Source organism: Cynocephalus volans, chromosome 4 (genome assembly GCF_027409185.1).
Source record: "Cynocephalus volans isolate mCynVol1 chromosome 4, mCynVol1.pri, whole genome shotgun sequence".
In the NCBI taxonomy this organism is placed as follows: Eukaryota; Metazoa; Chordata; class Mammalia; order Dermoptera; family Cynocephalidae; genus Cynocephalus; species Cynocephalus volans.
The window spans coordinates 149,349,901-149,357,189 of record NC_084463.1 but is presented as its reverse complement, the minus strand read 5'-3'; the positions used below and the strand labels follow the sequence as shown (position 1 = coordinate 149,357,189).

The 7,289-nt window shown below is 34.8% G+C and overlaps 1 pseudogene; it reads left to right on the top strand.

Moving 5' to 3' along the window:
- The first annotated feature begins 426 nt into the window (after positions 1-426).
- Positions 427-1,380, top strand: LOC134376520 (olfactory receptor 8J2-like; annotated as a pseudogene).
- Positions 1,381-7,289: the final 5,909 nt, after the last annotated feature.

The window sequence follows — 7,289 nt, the reverse complement described above, 5'->3', positions numbered from 1 at the left end:
TAGTCATTGTAAACACACACACACACCCCACAAATGTGTGTACTTGTGCGTTCATGTATATGTATATATATGCATATATACACATATATGAATGCATACATATCCATCCAATACCATATGTTAATATAATTTATGCATGTATAATAATATTCACTCTACATATACTATATCCAACCATGAAAAAATGAATAAAAAGTTTGTATAAATATTTCTCAAGCCTCGTTTCTGGTGAGTGTGTATTTTTAAATTTTTCAAAAGATGGTTAGAAAAACAATTAAGAACTGAAACTTTTAATGGTTTGTCAGCCAAAATAATCTGATTCTAAATGAAATATTTAACATCCTAGCATCTAAGGGAAGAAAAAACAATTTATTACCTATGTTTTGTTTCCATTTTTCCCATTCAAAGCTGAACTCAACAGAGTAAATGCCTTCTGGCAATCTCACCCGGGTGACTGAGTTCATTGTCTTGGGTGTCTCGGACCATCCAGAGCTCCAGATTGCCCTCTTCCTGGTCTTTCTGGGGATCTATGGACTGACTGTGACAGGAAACCTGTGCATCATCACCCTCACCAGTGTTGACTCCCAACTTCAAACCCCCATATACTTTTTCCTCTGTCACTTGGCTATCATCAATCTTGGCAATTCTACCACCATTGCCCCTAAAATGTTGGTTAACTTCTTGGTTACCAAGAAAACCATATCTTACTATGGCTGTGTAGCCCAGCTGGGTGGATTCATAGTGTTCACTGTGGCTGAGATTTTCATGCTGTCAGCAATGGCCTATGACCGCTATGAGGCTATTTGCAACCCCCTGCTGTACATGATGGTGGTGTCTCTGCAGATCTGCCATCTGGTGGTTTTCCTGACATACCTCCAAAGTCTGACCACAGCAGCGACTGTCACTTCCTGTGTGTTCTCCTTCTCATTCTGCTCTTCCAACATAATCAACCATTTCTACTGTGATGATGTTCCTTTGTTAGCCTTGGCCTGGTATGATACTTACCTTCCAGAAACAGCAGTATTTACCTTCTCGGGGACCAACTTACGTTTCTCCATTATTTTTGTTCTCATATCCTACTTCAACATTGTCCTTGCCATTCTGAGGATAAGTTCCTCAGAGGGATGACAAAATGCCTTCTCCACCTGCGCTTCTCACATGATGGATGTCTCTGTGTACTACGGGACTCTTCTTTTCATGTATTTGCAACCAAGGACCAACCATGCTTTAGATACTGACAAAATAGCCTCGGTTCTCTACACCCTAGTAATACCAGTGCTGAACCCTATGATTTACAGCCCAAGTAACAAGGATGTGAAGCCTGCATTGAAGAGATTCCTGGATAACCCACTGCGACCCTTTAAACTAATGTACATTTAAAACTAAAACTATCCTCACTTAAGAATTTTCATTTCCTCCTGAAAGCACTGCTGCTAAAAGAAGTAGACATAAATGGTTAGACACTTCATTAATTTCAGTGGAGTAATTTTTATTTTTTTTTATCACAACCTCATAATTCCAAACAAGAATATAACATAGGGAAACAATGAATAATAACTTGAAAAGGTGCACATTTTATAAATAAAATATAAGTTACTACAGGGTTTGTATAATTTCTAGTGAAGGAAGATGAATCATGATAGCAGATGGTAGAGCTGTGTGAAGGGATCATTTCTTGGAAAGTCCTCAAGACACAGATCATCTTCCTTGAAACAGACATCTTTTGTTCAACTATTAAATATTATACATTTATTTTTATAGTATGATATAAACGAAATCCTCAACTTCTGTGGAATCATCTTTATTTTGTATTGGTAAATAATTTTATATCATGAGACAAAAATAAACTTTTAGGGGAAAATAAAAATTAAACAAGTGGTCAATACATGTGGAAATATGACATGCTGGAAAATGGTAAATGAATATTGAAGAAAATTTTCCTTTTTCAACCTTCTCACTTGGTGCCTGCACACAAACCAGAATGTGGATATATAATTAGTTGGTTTTTTAAAATTTCATATATTTTAGCATTTACTTGTACATGTTTGTCGGGTACACTGTTTTGTTTCAATACATACATGATTCACTTAGGGTGGATACCATAATGTTGTGCCCATTAGTCTACAACTTTTCCTCCTCTTTCTCTCTGCTCCCCTCCCCTCCCTGGCCACTGGTAACCATCATTCTACTCTCTACTTCTAAAAGAACCACTTTCTCTTTGTTTGTTTGTTTATTTGTTTTTAGATTATGCATACAGGTGATGTCATGTGGTATGTGTCTTTTTGGTTTTGACTTAGTTCAATAAATATGATGGTTTCAAATTCCATCCATGTTGATGCAAGTGATAGGATATCATTTTTATTATAGTCAAGTAGTATTCCATTTTATATCTATATATACCAAAGATTTTTATACATTCATCCATTGATGGGCATTTTGGTTGATTCCATCTCTTAGTTACTGTGAATAGTGCTGTGATGAACAAAGGAGTACAAGTGTCTTTTTCATAAGTAATTTAATTTCCTTTTGGTATACACCCAGCAGTGGGATACCTAGGTCTAAGTGTAGATCTATTTTTAGTTCTCTGAGGAACCTCCATACTGTTTTCCACATTGTACCAATTTGCATTCCTACCAGCTACATATGTAGGAGAGTTCCTAAATCTCTGCACCTTCTTCAGAATTTTCTATTTTCTGTATTGTTAACAATAGCCATGTTAACTGGAGTGAAATGATATTTCATTTTATTTACATTTCTCTGATGATTAGTGATGTCAAGCATGTTTTCATGTGCTTCTTTGGGCATTTGTATGTCTTCAAGAAATGCTTGTTAAGGTCCTTTACCCATTTGTTCATTGGATTATTAGCTTTTTAAAATTTTTTTGCTCTTCAGTCATTTAGGTTCCTTCTATGTTCTGGATATTAGCCCCTTGTCTGATGTGTAGTTTGCAAACACTTTCTCCCATTCTGTAGGTTGTATCTTTCTTGATAGTGTCACTTGCTGTGCAGAAGCTTTTTAGTTTGAAGTTGTCCAATTTAAATGTTTGCTTTAGTTGCCTGTGCCTTTGTAGTCTCCCTCAAAAAACACTGCACACTCCCGTTTCCTGTAGTGTTTCCCTAAGTTTCCTTCTAATAGTTTCATAGTTTGGGTTCTTAAATTTAGGTCTTTAATCCATTTGGAGTTGATTCCTGTGTATGGTGAGAGATAGGGACCTAGTTTCAATTTTTTAAGTGTGGCTATCCAGTTTTCCCAGCACCATTTATTGAAGAGGCCATGCTTTCCCCACTGCATGTTCTCAGAACCTTTGTTGAAAATCAGTTGGCTATAAATGTGTGGGTTTATTTGGGGATTATCTATTATATTCCATTGGTCAATTTGTCTGCTATTATGCCAGTATCACGTTGTTTTGTTACTACAACTTGTATTTTGAAGTCAGGTTGCGTGATATCTCCAAGTTTGTTATTTTTGTTCAAAATTGCTTAAGCTGTTCAGGTTTTTTGTGATTATACACAAATTTTAAGATTTTTTTTCTATTTCTGTTTAGAATGTCATTGGTATTTTGACAGAGATTGCACTGAATGTATAATTTGCTGTAGGTAATGTGAACATTTTGATGATTAATTCTTCTCACCCATGAAAATGAGATAGCTTTCGATTCATTTTTGACCTTTTCTTTTTTTTTTTTTTTTCCACCAATGTTTTATAGTTTTCATTGTAGAGGCTTTCACCACCTTGGTTAAGTTTACTCCTAGGTATTTCATTTTTGGGGAACTATAATGAATGTGATTGCATTCTTGATTTCTTCTTTGGCTATTTCATTATTGGCATATAGGAAGTCTTGAATTTTGTGTGTTGACTTTGTTTCCTGCCACTTCACTGAATTTATTTCCTAGTTCTACTAAATTTTTTTGTGAAGTCTTTAGGGTTCTCAAACGTTATGTAGAGTTAATTGTCTTTGTTATGAAACCATAACATCAAACATCAATATTTCTAGCATTTTTATTTAGTGTGATTTTGAGTGAAATATATTAGTCCCCCCCCCCCCAAAGTCATTGTTCTAAAAGTATCACCAATTCTAAGGGCATTCCTTGCCGAAGTAAAATAAAAAGTTTAACAGTTATTATGTGCCACATCTCTATACATGTAAAATGCTACTAACATACAGTGGAATAAGAAAAACTGGGACTAAAGTGAGGAAAACTCAGTGTTTGAAAAGAAACCGCATTTATAATGTTTTTCAGTAAGGTTGGAAATGACCAAAATTTAGAGGCTGTGTTATTTAGATCAGTGAGTCAACTTCTAACTTCACTCTTAAAGCAGAAGAATCGCTAAAAGCAACAAGAAAATCGCACTATATCGTGAATATGTACAGTCTTAAGGGAATCTTTGGCAATAGTTTGATAGCATCAACCTCTAAGATTTTCATTTTATTTATTTATGATTTTTTAAAAATGTCACTTTATTCTGGGTGTATTTAGCTTTACCAGCTGATATACTTCCAAATGGAGAAGTATCTTTCCCAGCAGAAAATGATTCTTTTAGGGTCTGGCTAAGTGAACAGAATTGGAGTAACAGGACTAAACTCACACTTGTCTGTATAGCAATCCTATATATATTGTTAGATAAACTAAGACCAATAGTGAGAACAGTACTTTTTATCTTCTAATTTGGTTTACACATTTAAATTTTCTAAAAATAATTATGTTGTCTCTTGTATTAGTTTCCTAATACATGAGACTCTTGACATCTCAAGTCCTTAATTACATCAGCAAATTTCTTTTTCTATGGAAAGTAACATGTTCACTATTTCTGAGTAAGAACATGGGCATTGTCTGAGGGCATCATTATTCTGCCTATTGCATCTCTTCTGGCATATTTTGTGAAACTGAACAATCTTGCAACTTTCTTATATACCAGAGCTCAATAATGTAATTTAATAAAGTTTAAACACTGTATACCCTTTTTACATTATCTAGCTGAAAGTTTGTGCTAAACAAAGTATACACAGAACTGTCTTTGAATAAAAGAGAAACAAAACCATTCATTTCAAAAGTTCCAAAAGTGTGAGCATGCATACACACCCACTCATACCACACTCATCACACATTTATTCAGATGTATGAATCAGCTCAATCAACTGACCAGACACCACTGCCAAGCACAAGTTTTCAATACAGCAAGATAGGAAAACTAATTTCTCAACCCTCATCTTGTATAGGTCAAAGTTCACCCCATGGGGCATTAACTCACCTGCTCTTCCAGGTCATGCCTACCTGGGTTCCCAGGAGGTTCATGGTATATTGTATTCAAATATTAACAACAAAATCTTGCTGGGCTTAGGGGACAGAGGAGGTGCAGGACACAGTGGTGGAGCAATGCCCTCTGTGAGGATTCCTGTGAAACTAGTAAAGACCTCAAAAAGCAACCACAAAGGCCCTTCATTCTGTAGCTGCAGAGATGGCAATAGCTCTGACCCAGTTCCATAATCCAGGGCTGTGCTGGACAGAAAACATTGCAAGTGTGTAAATTTTGGGCAGGGCACACACTGAATCCCTTTGTGAACTTGAGTATTAGTCAAATCATCAAACTTCCCTCAATTCAGAAGTATAGTAAAAGACATTTTACAAATTAAAACACACAAAACTGATGGAAGGATCATGTTATTTACCTAGAAATCCATTTTATTTCTAAGGACTGTGGTTATATAGCTCAATATTTTGTGTAGATCCCAAGGCTTTCTAGTATTAAAGATTTTTCATTATGTCAAGAACCAAAAAAATGATCACACTCGAGAACATATACAATTTTTTAAATTCAAAAGCACCATTTAGGAATTTTAAGGTCTCTAGTGGAGTTTTATTAACCTTACAGTCTGCAAATGTTTGGTTTGAGCAGCTATTGCCATCTCCCTGGAAGTCCACAGGCCTTCATTCCAGTTGTCTCTACTGTCATAGGCCACACCTGTCATCTCTGCTTTCCAAAGAGTCTTTTCCAAATCCCTCCTTCATGAAATTTAAGATGTCCTTTCAACAAAGTTATTTTGAATAGAAATAGATTTCACTAAAAGTTGTCAATGTGGGCTGTTAATGTATTCAAAATTACAGCTAGATTGAAAGAATAAGTTCTAGTGTTCTACAGTTGTCCTAGGTATGTACAATTAATAATAATTTACTGTATATTTTCAAATGGCTAGAAGAGAGGAGTTCAAATGTTCTCAATAAAAGACATGATAAATGTTTGTGATGACTTCAATTTAAGCATCCACACATTGTATACATCATCAAAATATCACTCTGTAACCCATAAATATGTACAATCAAAAATAATAATAAAAAGAAAAGGAAAGGGAAATAAGTAAATACTGGAATATGAAAATAAAATTTAAAAAATATGTGTATTGCAAAGCTGTGATAATGCAGTGCTGTGGTCCTGAAATAAGAACAGACATGTTGAGCAATGAAGCAAAATGGAGATCCCAGAAACAGTTCCACAAATACATGGCAACTGATCTTAAACAAAGGTGCCAAGAATCAGGACAGGGTAGCCTCTTCAACAGTTGGGACTGGGAAAACTTAACACATGTATGCAAAATAAAGAAGACAGATATTTGTTATATACCATATAGAAAAACAACTCAGAATGGAATAAAGATTTAAATGTAAGTCATGAAACTAAAATTTTTAGAAGAAATTATGAGGAAAAAGCTTCAGAACTTTGGGCTTGGCAATGATTTTATAGATATGACACCAAAAGCCAAGGAACAAAAACAAAATTAGATGAATGGCAGTGCATCATACTGAAAACCACTGCAGGGCAAAGAAAACAATCACCAGAATGAAAAGAAAACCTACAAAATCAGAAAAATGTTTGTACACCATGTATCTAACAAGGGATTAATATCAAAAGTATATAAAGAACTCCTACAACTCTATATCAGTAACAACAACAAAAATAATAATTTGAGATGTGCCAACAGATGTGCGCAAAGATTTTCAGTATCACTAATCATAAGTTGAATGCAAATCTAAAGCATTTTAAATGAGTCCAAAGAACTCGATTCATTCAATGAGTTTCAGCATGTAGTGCCTTATTAAAGAAACATTTACATTTTTATTATCAAGTACATCATTATATTGTTATTTTGAACCAGATGATAATAGGGGTATATTCCCCTCAGGACATCTCCTGTGGGTTTCATCAACAGTTGAGTAAGAGCATATAAACAATCTAAATTAACCTTGTTCACAGTATACCTAAACCATTATGTGCCATTCCACAGGTAAGAGACA